The sequence below is a fragment of the Rhinoderma darwinii genome, chromosome 3, assembly GCF_050947455.1.
Source record: "Rhinoderma darwinii isolate aRhiDar2 chromosome 3, aRhiDar2.hap1, whole genome shotgun sequence".
NCBI classification, from domain to species: Eukaryota; Metazoa; Chordata; class Amphibia; order Anura; family Rhinodermatidae; genus Rhinoderma; species Rhinoderma darwinii.
Window position 1 is genome coordinate 408,365,150 of NC_134689.1, and position 13,455 is coordinate 408,378,604.

Consider the following 13,455-nt stretch of genomic DNA (forward strand, 5'->3'; position numbering starts at 1 on the left):
GGCTGTCCCTGTTCATGAATTTGGAACGGGATTACACACGGACCATTTTTCGATCTAACGATACCCATTTCTATTGGTTCGGTTGGCTCGAGTAGTCATTTGTAAAAGAGCAGATAATATGTAACACAATTAAAAATTAACGTCAATTTCTGCATTTATTTGTATGATTACCTTCACAATAAACATATACTTTGATTTATTTTTGACACTGTCTATTGTACATATGTCTCTCATATCCATGACTGGATTGCTAGCCATTATTTCCCTGGACTATTGTCCTGTTTGATGTCGGCGTACAGACTTATCATAATCCATAAATTGCAACCTATGTTGTTGGCCCTCCTTATGCAGTTACACTGTATCTTATTCACGGAGGTTCGTATCCGGACCCCCAGCGCATGCGCAATAAATAAAGCATTGTGTGGTTGCTATGCAACCGGGCGCGTCTGTGATGACGACACGAGCATGCCCAGTTCTGTTTGGAGGACGCCAGACATCCTGACCACACGTGGAAATCAGCACGAACAAGGATTAAACTGTTTACTTCACATATCTAGTCAGCGATTGGTGAGTGGCCTGAAGACCTTGCCCCCTACACATATGATTGCATTTTTGATTAAGGGATAATCAAGCTATATTATGCGTTTTTAAATGTATGTCTATTTTTACACTGGATTTTATCACTGTGCACTGTTTTCATAATTGCAACATATGATATTTATACAAGCATTTATATCCTGTACCACATATTTTTTTGTCTGTGCACTTTATTAACAACTTTAGGACGCTACCTGTTTTAGCCTTGTGACTGTAATGATGGGGTAGGGAGACAGACAGGTGAGCCCTAATCTACCCGCCACTCAGTCCCTGCCTACTTGCAACTACCCGTCATAGGCGACGGGGTACAACTGGGCGACGGTCCCTACGCTCAGTAAGTGCACGACATACAAACAGACAAGGGTACACAGAAGCTAGGGAAACGGGGCAGCTGCCCACGGAGACACCGTGAGCAACGAGAGAAGTGAACGAGCCGAGTCAAACCAGGAGTGCACGAGGTACAAAACGCTGAGCAGGAGAGTAGTCAGTAAACCAATGTCAATAACAAGCAGAGGATCAGTAGTTCAAGCAGCAGAGCCGGGAAACAAGCAGAGCAGAATCACAGGCAAAGGAGGAACAGGAAAGGCAGGTATAAATAGACAGTGGGCGGGAGCTAGCTCCGTCTGGTCAGAATGTGATAGGCTCTCCCACTCCTAAGCCTGCCACCCTGAGTGGTGGAAGATGGAGTCAGTCTCACAGACATAGGAGCAGGTGCAGACTGATTACCCACAGGCGTTGAGACAGAAGCTGTGTCTGGCAGATCCTTTACAGTGGCACAGCCGATTTTGTCAGATCTGACATGTGTAACTTTATGTGGTAATAACTTGGGAATGCTTTTACCTATCCAAGTGATTCTGAGTTTGTTTTCTCGTGACATATTGTACTTTATGATAGTGGAAAAATTTGGTCGATAAATTCAATATTTATTCGTGAAAAACATCAAAATGTAGGGAAAATTTGCAAAAATTAGCATTTTTCTAAATTTAAATGTATCTGCTTGTAAAACAGATAGTAATACCACACAAAATAGTCACTAGTTAACATTTCCCATATGTCTACTTTATGTTTGCATCGTTTTTTGAATGTCCTTTTATTTTTCTAGGACGTTAGAAGGCTTAGAACTTTAGCAGCAATTTCTCACATTTTCAAGAATATTTCAAAAGGCCATTTTTACAGGTACCAGTTTAGTTGTGGGTTTGAGGGCCTTATATATTAGAATCCCCAAATAAATCACCCCATTTAAAAAACTGCACCCCTCAAAGTATTCAAAACAGCATTCAGAAAGTTTCTTTTTTTTTTTTTTTCATAATCTGAATTTTTATTAAGAATTTCAACAAGTACAAAGCAAACAAACTCAAGAAAAACATTTCAGTATACATACATGTTATTTTGCATTATCTATATTTCTCTCAGGTAAGATGTTAACATGTTTCCACATATTACCCACACACCTTACCCCCAAATTCACTTCTCAGAATATAAGCATTATCTCTATTTGATAAAGTTTCTTTATAAAAATATAATTAAAGCTTTGCGTAAGGTGTGTGTTATCCTTCCATTCCCACTAGAGGAGGGAGGAAGGAGAAAGGGAAGAAGAGAGATAGGGAAAACACCCGGAAATAGAAAGAAATAGAAAGAGAAAGTTCCCTTCTCCCAGACAGGAGCCCCCAATTCAGCAGACTGCATCTGACCGACCCCTCTATGGGGGGGTTCCGCCTAGCCATTTAGCAACGTGTGGACCAGATTTGAAGGACGACCATGTACTCCACAGAGAAAGAACCGCACCAATGCGATCACTGTCCTCTGCAACCAGAGATTCCATTCGACATAAAGAGTCCATCTCCACTACCCATTCCACAACCGAGGGCGGCACGGTGGACTTCCAATGTCTAGGAATGACTGTTCGTGCCGCAGTCAGGAAATGCCTCAGCAGCCCCTTTCTAATACTCGGCAGAGGGCCCGGAATTAGAGATAGCAAAGCCATTTGAGGAGTGGGTATCAGCTGTGTACCTTCTACTTCTGTATAGATTTCAAAAATCGCTTTCCAGAAGGTCTGCAAAACGTGACATGACCACCAGATGTGCAACATTGTTCCGGTCTCGGTCCCGCATCTCCAACACAAATCTGACACCTCGGGTACATTCTGTTCAGACTCTGTGGGCAACGGTACCATCTAGTCAGAATTTTGAAGTTATTTTCCTGTGCCTGACTTGCCACCGGCATTTTGTGAGTCAGAAAAAATATTCGATCCCACTCAGCCTGTGACAGGACCACTCCTAGTTCTCGCTCCCATGTGCTGATGTATGCAGGAGGCTGGTTGTCACCGGCCTCTGAAAGTAAGGTGTACAGGTTAGATATCACCCGATCCGGAGGCTCAGTTTGAAGCAACAACGACTCAAACGCAGTGCTAGTGTCGATATGTATCCCACCCGGTAGCGCCGAGCGTAAAAAGGTGGACAATTGGGCATGTTCCATCCAGGAAAGCTTCCTCCCCGGGCAAGTCCCTTGCAACTCAGACCAGGAAGGGAGCTTCCCCCCCTCCGACATTACCTGACATAATCTCGTGTTTTCAGAAGAGGACCAAATCATAAACTCTTTCTTATTGACGGCTGGTAAAAATTCTGGTTTATCAAACAGCGGGCTAAGGATTCCGGGTCTATGTGAAAGGCCCTTTCTAACCATCAGTCTGTCCCATAGAGTGAGGCAGTGCTGGGTCAGCAGGGGCAGGGTCGTAAGTGCCGGCCTATAATCAGGAAGAATCCATGGCAGTGATCTAAGTGAGAGCGCGACTATGGATTGTTCAATCCCTACCCATTGTTTCTTGGGTCCATTATGGAACCAGTCTACCACCCTTGCTAGTACTGCGGCCTGATGGTAAGTGACCAAGTCCGGGAGTCCTGCTCCCCCCTTCAGTTTTGGACGGGATAGTGACTTCATATTAAGGCGTGGACTCAATGTGCCCCACACAAATTTCCGAAAAGCTTTCTCCAATGCCTTAAAAAATGTTCCGGGGATTAATACTGGGAGAGCCTGAAACAGATATAAAAACCGAGGGAGGATGTCCATTTTGATTGCATTGATGCGGCCAAACCATGAGAGCTGCGCTCGATCATATGACAGTAAATTTTTGAGAGTGGCTTGTAGTAACGGCTGATAATTGAGAGTGAATAGATCCACCAGATCCCTGGGAATCTGAACTCCCAAATATTTGATTGACCTCGTCTGCCATTTAAAATTAAAGGATGACTTTAGTAGCTCTAGTGTCTCAGCAGATAAGGAGATGTTGAGTGCTTCAGTTTTCGTATAATTTACTTTAAAGTTGCTGACCTGGCCAAATACTTCAAATTCTCTAATAAGTACTGGTAGGGAGATCACCGGGTTTGTCACGAAGAGCAAGAGATCATCCGCATATAGGGCCAATTTATGACAATCTCTACCTATTCCTATCCCTGTTATGTCTGGGGAATTACGTATAGCCACAGCTAGGTGCTCCATCGTGATGACATAAAGTAATGGTGACAGGGGGCATCCCTGTCTAGTGCCGTTAGCAATCGAGAATGTTGTGGAAAGTATTCAGTTTGCCCTAACCCTTGCAGTAGGTGTCTGGTATAGGGACAGTATCTTATCTAGCATAATGGGGCCGATCCCAACCTGGCTCAACGCCGACTTCAGGAACCCCCAGTGTACCCGATCGAAGGCTTTTTTCCGCATCAACCGATATTAAACATGTGGGTAGCGACTTTTTCTGGACGTAGGAGATTAAAAGAGTAGTTTTATTGGTGTTATCCCTAGCCTCTCTATGTCGAACAAATCCCGCCTGATCTCCGTGAATACAACGTGGTAGAAGTGGGGCTAGTCTATTTGCAATAGCCTTAGAATAATGTTTTACATCTACGTTTATCAGGGAGATTGGACGGTAATTAGAACATGCCGAGGGATCTTTCCCTGGTTTGGGGATCACAGCGATGGTTGCCGCCAACGTTTGCGGAGTGAATGGCACGGAGGTTGTAACTGCATTATAAACCTTAGTCATATAGGGGAGAAATTTATTAACAAAGGTTTTGTAAAAGGATGCCGGGAATCCATCCGGACCCGGACTTTTACCCGCTGGAGCTGACTTTATGATTGCCTGTATTTCAGATTCCGAGAAGGCCTCCCCTAGTGCGGCCGTCTCGGTCTCCTCCAAAGTCGGCAGCGCCGTCTGTTCAATATAGGAATCAATCCTCTGTTGAAGGGTACTTGGAGACATGTCCGCCAAAGGCCCCCTGAGGTTGTATAGGGCCTGATAGTAGTCCTTAAATGTGTTAATAATGTCTTCTGGCTTATGTTTGACCTCACCCTGTGTTGTTTTAATCGCCGGTATAAAGGATTGAGGGGCCCGTGGGTGTAATGAATTAGCTAATGCCTTCCCGCATTTGTTAGAATGTTCATATGCGAAACGCCTCATCCGGTCTCGAAACGACGCATGCGCCTGATCTAATAAATTCCTCAACGAATTTTGCGCTTCTAGTAGCTCTGCCAAAGTCTGGGGGTGCTGGGACTGCTTGTGAGTGGTCTCTAATGTCTGTATCTGGGACAAGAGCTTATCAATTTTGAAAGCCCATTCCCTCTTCAATCTCGAGCCTTGCTGTATAAATATACCTCTTAATACACTTTTCAATGCCTCCCACTGAACCGGCAGAGGGGTGGAGTCTTCCTCATGATGCTCCAGAAACTCCGAGATGGATTTGTTAATTGCCGTTTGGCAAACCGCATCCCGTAAAAGATGGGGGTTCAACCGCCAGTGCCATTCCCGCTGTTTAGTATCTGGGAAGATAAGAGACAAGTAAACCGGCGCATAATCCGCCCAAATCATAGTTCCAATCTGAGACTTCGGGGACCAGGAAAGTAGATGGTGACTAATAAGAAACAAATCTATCCTGCTGTACATGTCATGTACTGGAGAATAGAAAGTGTAATCCCGTGTTTGGGGGTTGAGGTTCCGCCAAATGTCCACCATTTTCATACCAAACAGTTTAGATTTAAGGGAAGCCAACTGAGAAGCGGGAACCGAGGATCTGCCCGAGGAGGAGTCTGCAACCCTGTCCATTGTGAAATTAAAGTCTCCTGCAGTTACCAATAGGCCTTCTGCAAATTTGGAGAGTTCCGTTAAGTAACTCCTGCATACGCGCACCTGGTCATGATTAGGAAGATACAAGTTCGTCACAGTGAACAGTCGCTCACATATTCGAAGCTTCAAAAATATATAACGCCCCTGAGTATCGTATTGGGTAGCAACAACCGAGACCGGAAGAGATTTATGTATAGCTATACTCACTCCTCTGGATTTCGTGTCAGGGTTGGTACTATGGAACCACTGCGTATAGTATCGATGTTTCAGAGTGGGCAGATGGTCGGTCCTGAAATGAGTCTCCTGCAAAAGTAAAATCTGAACACGTTGTTTATGCATGTGATGTAAAATTTGCGTGCGTTTTTGCGGGGTATTGAATCCCCGAACATTTAATGAGCAACATTTTAAAGGCTCCATCTGGGAAAGAGGAGGAAGGGTAAGAGGAGACAGAAAAAGAAAGAGTAAATTAACTAATGGATTCACCACAGACAGTGATCCGGCCCCAAAACTACTCTGTTTAGGGGAAAGAAATTAACCGAACACGCCCTAAGTGTGGGTTTGACTGGACTATGGAAGAAGGAAACTCCCAACCAACTCCGAAATGCCCGACTTCATGTATGGACACACATGTATATTATCACCTTATCACACAACAATGAACCAACAACCCGTAACTGACTCTTAGGCCCTGTTCACACGGAGTTTTTTGCAGGAGGAAAATTCCTCCTGTAAAAACTGACCCTGGAGGTTTTCATGTTTGATGTGGTTTTTGACGTGGTTTTTGACGTGGTTTTTGACGTGGTTTTTGAGGCGGTTTTCCAGGCGGTTTTTGCCGAGGTTTTCACACGCATGAGGCTGGGTTCACACAACCATGTTACGTACATAATGTACGGAACGTATTTCGGCCGGAAGACCCGGACCGAAGACAGTGCAGGGAGCCGGGCTCCTAGCATCATAGTGATGTACGACGCTAGGAGTCCCTGCCTCTGCGTGGAACTACTGTCCCGTACTGTAATCATGATTACAGTACGGGACAGTCGTCCTGCAGCGAGGCAGGGACTCCTAGCGTCGTACATCACTATGATGCTAGGAGCCCGGCTCCCTGCACTGTCTTCGGTCCGGGTCTTCCGGCTGAAATACGTTCCGTACATTACGGACGTAACATGGTCGTGTGAACCCAGCCTGACATCCTTCTGTCAACGGATCTGTCACCATTGAAATGAATGGTGATGCAAACGGAACTTACTTCACACTTGCCTTTCCGTTGAGGGGTTCCCCTGACTGAAAGCACCGACGGAACCCCTCAGCAGAAACCACGCTGATGTGAACAGGCCCACATTAAAAAAAACATTGTTTTCTGTTTGCATCATCATTGACTTCAATGCTGATGGATCCGTTGCTAATGGGATTCCCTACACTGCGGTATTGGTTCAGTCGAAACGACAGAACCCTTTGCACAACGGGGACAAACAGAAACCATTAGCAACGGATCTGTCACCACTTCACACTTGCCTTTCCGTTGAGGGGTTCCCCTGACTGAAAGCACCGACGGAACCCCTCAGCGGAAACCACGCTGATGTGAACAGGCCCACATTAAAAAAAAAAAGTATACTTACTTCTTGAATCAATTTCCCAACATCAATGTCCATTCGGTGGTACACCTCTGCTGTCGTCATTTCTGTTCCTGAAATGTTAAAAAAAAATAAAAAAGAGATGACATACATGAACAACTGCATAACAAAATTAAAAAATGAAAAATAAAAAAATTGAAAAAAAAAATCTAAAAAAAAAATCTAAAAAAAAATTTTTAAAAAAAAATTCTAAAAAAAAAAATGCACAGCTCCATACATGTATAGCATGTATGGAACATAGGAGCAATTGCACTTACTTGTATTCGATTTGGATGCAGGACTTCGGTTTTCTGTATGCCTGAGTTCTGTCCACGATGTTTTTCAGCCTCCACGAGCAGACAGGAAATGACAGCCCCTTGCTGGGCTGGACTAGCAGCAGGAGACGACTCCTGCAAAACACTCGGCAATATACTCGTCAGAAAACACCTCACTAGTTCGAGGTGTTTTTTGACGTGTCCCCATTGCTTTCAATGCGGTTTTGGACGCGGAAACCGCATCAAGAAGGGTCATGTCCCTTCTTTTTACCGCGAGGCGTTTTTTTTACTCGCGGTAAAAAAACGCCTCCGTCTCCCATTGAAATCAATGGGAGTCATTTTGGGTCGTTTTTGGCGCGTTTTCCGACGCGTTTTCCGCGTCAAAAAACGTGTCAAAAAACTCCGTGTGAACAGGGCCTTATAGGCCTAGCGTCATTGATCTTCTTTAAGGGAATCTGCCCCTTAGTTACTATAACCTGTATTGTGTCTAAAAGGTTCTCCTTACCATATAGGTACATATATCCACTGCCATTCCGACTATACCGCCATTTATATAATCCTGACTAGATTCTCAGGTTCTCATCCTGGTGGGGGGGGGGGGGCTTGGTGTGTCACTCCCGACCCTATCACGCTGGATCTATTTATATGCCATTAGCTCCATCATCTCCCCTCCACCACATCTCGGGAGTCTGCGGACATGATGCGATATGATCCCTATAACCCCAATTGACCCCTTGTCAGCGAGGAGGAATGCATCCCTGATCCCTTACTTGTTGCTTGTTCTAATCTGTAATGCACACGTAAATCCCCAATGCAGTCCTCTTCCCCCACCCCTCCAATGCAGCATGTTAGAACATAAAACAGTAAAAAAGTAACCCCAACCACTCCTTGTCAGCGGAGTGTAATGTTCCAGCATCTTATTCCAGCAATCTTGACCTGGTCAGGCCCGACGTCGAGGTAGCCACCATCTGTGCTTCATCTAAACAGTTCTGCCGGGCAGGCCAGTCTTGTAATATGTCTGGCAGGGGGGGCAATTTCTCGGGACCCGTGGAACTGAGTCCAACATATACGACCATGGCTGTCTTAACCACTGTATAACTCAGTAAGACTCCATAAAAGCCACCGGCGACGCATCAACGGCGCAATCTCAAGATTCCTGAGAGTCCTGAGCGGGAACTCCTGGGCCCTGCACTCTTCTGCGTCTCGCAGGGGTCGAGGAGTGGTCCATCCGGTGATTTCGTCTTGGTGTGCGTTGTGGCATAGGAGGAAAATACGGCCACTCTGGGATGGAAATCTGTGGGAGATCTAGTGCCGCGAGGAAATCAGGAATATCTTCCGGTGAATAGACTGTGTACAAGGAAGATCCCCGGCGAACTTGCAGTTGGAAGGGGTATCCCCATGAATACTGGATATCTTTTTCCCTAAGTGCGACAAGTAGGGGTCGTAGGGCTCTCCTTTTTGCTAAAGTGGAACGAGAAAGATCCGCCAGTAATTGCACCGGAGCCCCGTCAAAGTCCAGTGTACCCCTGTTACGGGCTTGCCTCATAATAGATTCCTTAAGTTGGAAATAGTGGATTCTACACACCACATCACGCGGTCTGGCCAAATCCGTGCTTTTTGGGCCCAGGGTGCGGTGCGCTCTATCAATTTCCACCGGAGAATCCGCAGGTCTTTCCAGCAGCATGTTAAATATCCCCTGCAACGTGTGAATGAGGTCCTGGGGCCCCGTAGCTTCTGGGATACCCCTGACTCTAATATTGTTTCTCCTATTTCTGTTCTTTGCATCATCCGTCATATCAAACAGCATTTGTATATGTGCAGAGTGTTGATCCAATAAAATTTGTTGGGAGGCCTGATGCTGCTGCAGCTCCTGTGTTTGCACTTCAATAGCTTCCACTGATTCATTAATATGTGTAATGTCCTCTTTTAGGGAACGGATCTCGTTTTTGCATACCGCTTCAAGGCGGAAAATGTAGCCCTCCATATCTTTTTTAGTGGGTATGGCCGCCATTTGTGTCGTTAATGCCTGCAGCTCAGGGCTCATACTACGGTGTAATATCGGGTTAGAGGCTGACTCACCCCTCTGAGGTTCCAACGCTCTATCCTGCGGCTGGTCTGGAGGAGTTGCCGTTCCCCGAGGCGGCGTCCCTGAGGTGCCAGTGCGGTCCGCCATCTTGGAAAGCCGGGCCGGAGATACAGGAAGGCCTGAGTCCGCAAAATAATGAGGTATGCCGCTCCTCGTTCTTGTCTGATCGCTTCTTGTGGGTGTCGGGGGTTTGGTGCGTGATCCCCTTCGCATTAGTGCGATGTGTGTCGCAAATAGACGCTGTTAATCGGGTTTGGGAGCAGTCAGGGAGCAGGAGCTCTCACACCACGCGTCTCACCAGTTCCATGTCCAGGCCACGCCCCCCAGCATTCAGAAAGTTTCTTAACCCTTTAGGCGTTTCACAGTAAATAAAGCAATGTAGAGGGGAAATTTACAAATTTCTCTTTTGCCGAAATTAATTTGCAATAAAAAAAAATTCTGTACCACAGAAGGTTTTACTAGAGAAAGCAACTCAATATTTATTTCCCAGGTCCTGCAGTTTTTAGGAATATCCTACATGTGGCCCTAGTGCCCTAATGGACCGAAACACCGGCCTCAGAAGCAAAAGAGCACCTACAGGATTTTGGGGCCTCCTTATTTTTAGATTATATTTTAGGCACCATGTCAGGTTTGAAGAGGTCTTGTGGTGTCAAAACAGTGGAAACCCCCCAAAAGTGACACCATTTTGGAAACTAGACCCCTCAAGGAATTTATCTAGGGGTATAGTTAGCATTTTGACCCCACAGGTATTTTGCTATATTTATTGAAATTAGTCTGTGAAAATGAAACTCTACTTTTTTTCTGAAAAAACATAGAAATTTGTAATTTTTAAAAGTAAATGCTCTCCAACATTTGTAAAGCAATGTCTCCCGATTACGGAAATACCCCATATGTGGTAATAAACTGCTGTTTGGACCCACAGCAGTGTTCAGAAGGGAAGGAGCGCCATTTGGATTTTGGAGTGCAGATTTTGCTGGATTGGTTTTTAGTGCCATGTCACGATTGCAACGCCCTGGAGAGAACAAAATAGTGGAAACACCCCAAATGTGACCCCATTTGGTAAACTACACCCCTCAAGGAATTTTTCTAGATGTATAGTAAGCATTTATACCACACAGGTTTTTGCCGAATTTAGTAGAATTAGGCCGTGAAAATTAATATAAACATTTTTGTCCACTAAATTGTTGAATTTTTTCATTTTCACAAGAGTTAAAGGAGAAAAAGTCGCCCTAAATTTGTAACGCAATCTCTCCCGAATATGACAATACCCCACCTGTGGTAATAATTTATTTTTTTAACAGAAATTAATTAATCTTTGCAGGACTGATGCTTTTTTGCTTTTCCATTTGATTTTCACGCCACGCCTTCCAAACGCCATAACTTTTTTATTTTTCCATCAATTGAGCGGTGTGAGGGCTTAGTTTTGGCAGGACGAGCTGTAGTTTTTATTGGTACCATTTTTTGGTACATGCAACTTTTTGATCACTTTTTATTACATTTTATTTAAAGCTTTGGTGACCATAAAACAGTGATTTTGGTGTTTTAAATTCTTCATTTCTTACGGCGTTCATAATGCGCTATAAATGACCATTATATTTTATTCTGCGGGTCGGTACGATTACGGCGATACCAGATGTATATAGTTTTTTTATGTTTTGCAGCGTTTGCACAATAAAATCACTTCTTTATAAAATAATTTATTTTCTGTGTCACCGTATTCTGAGAGCCGTAACTTTTTTATTTTTCAGTCAAAAAATCGGTGTAAAGGCTCGTTTTTTGCGGGACGGGTTATAGTTTATATTGGTACTATTTTGGGGTACATGCAACTATTTGATCACTTTTTATTTTATATTTTGGGAGGGGTGGTGACCAAAAAATAGTGATTCTGGCATTGTTTTTAGTTTGTTGTTTTTTTGCGCCGTTCACCGTGCGGTAAAAATAACATTGTAGTTTTATATATTGGGTCGTTATGAACGCGGTGATACAAAATATGTGTTTTGTTTTTTTAACGTTTTCATTTTTTTCCTATAATAAGAGACTTATTATAGGAAAAAAAAATCTTTTATTTTTACACTTTTGTAAAACATATTTATTAACTTTTTTTTTTACTTTTTTCTTTACTTTTTACGCTTTATTTTTTTACCTGCAGGTCTGATCGCTGCTAGAATACATTACAATATCTAGTAGTGTAACGTATTCCAACTGTCAGTGTGACGTCACAGTCACTCTGACAGTTAGTCTACAAGGACCAGCCAGAGGCTGGTCCACATAGGCTTCCATACATTCCCCGGGTGCCATCACAAGCATCAGCAGCCCCCACAATTGTATGGGGGCTGCTGATGTGCTACAAACCCCCTACATGCGGAGATCGCAATCGAGCCCCACATTTAACAGGTTAATTGGCGAAATCAGCGGCAATGCGCCGCTGATCGCCAACAGTGGAGACGTCCCGGTTCCCGACACACACTGTCACAGACACTGTCACCGACAGTGTGCATCGCGAACGGCAATGACGTCCTGTTACTCTGACAGGAAGTCTATCAGGAGGCTGGTCCTGATAGGCTTCCGTACCTGGCAGACACGGAGGCCATTACTTGGCCTCCGGTCACCATGCTAGCCATCTGCAAACCTCACGATTTCATTGTGAGGTCTGCCGATGTGCTAGAAACGCAACTTAATACTTATTGCCCAGATTATGCAGTTTTTAGAAATATCCCACATGTGGCCCTTGTGCGGTAATGGACTGAAGCACCGGCCTCCGAAGCAAAGGAGCACCTAGAGGATTATGAGGCCTCTTTTTATTAGGCACCATGTCCGGTTTGAAGAGGTCTTGTGCTGCCAAAACAGTGAAAACCCCCCAAAAGTGACCCTATTTTGGAAATTAGGCCCCCTGAGGAATCCATTGCAGTTTTCATGTCATGCATGCGGCTTTCTGATCAGTTTTTATTCTATTTTTAAGTGGCGTGGTGACTAAAAAACAGCAATTCTACTATTGTTTTTTTAATCTATTTTTTTTACAGCGTTCACTGTGCGCTATAAATGACATATTCACTTTATTCTGCGGGGCGATACGATTACGGCGATACCAGATGTTTATAGTTTTTTTATGTCTTATGGCGTTTGCACAATAAAATACGTTTTGTAAAAAATCATTCACTTTTTGTGTTACCTTATTCTAAGAGCCAGAACGTTTTTATTTTTCCATCAATAAAGCCTTGCGAGGACTTATTTTTTGCGTAACGAACTGTAGTTTCGATCAGGACCATTTTTAGGTACATGCGACTTTTTGATCTCTTTTTATTCAATTTTTTGGGAGGTGAAGTGACCAAAGAATTGTGATTGTGGTTCGGTTTATTATTATTTTCTTTTACGGCGTTCACCGCATGGGATAAATAACAAAATTATTTTGTAGATCAGGCCGTTACGGACGCGGCGATACCAATTATGTATAGTTTATTTGTTTGTTTATATATTTTTATGAATAATAAAGGACTGATAAGGGAAAAAGGGGGATTTTTACTTGTTTACTTTTAAAACTTTTATTTTCTTATTTTTACACATCTTTTTTTAACTTTTTTTTTACTTTATTACTTTGTCCCACTAGGGGACTTGAGGGCAGGAGGTTCTGATCGCTATTTTAGTGCAGTGTATTAGATCTGTCAGCTACTCACTGACAGCAAGCATAGTGGGTCCTGACTTTGTCAGGACCCACTAGGCTTCCGTCGATGGCATAGCCGGACGCCATTGTTAGGTGTCCGGTTGCCATAGTCACCATCA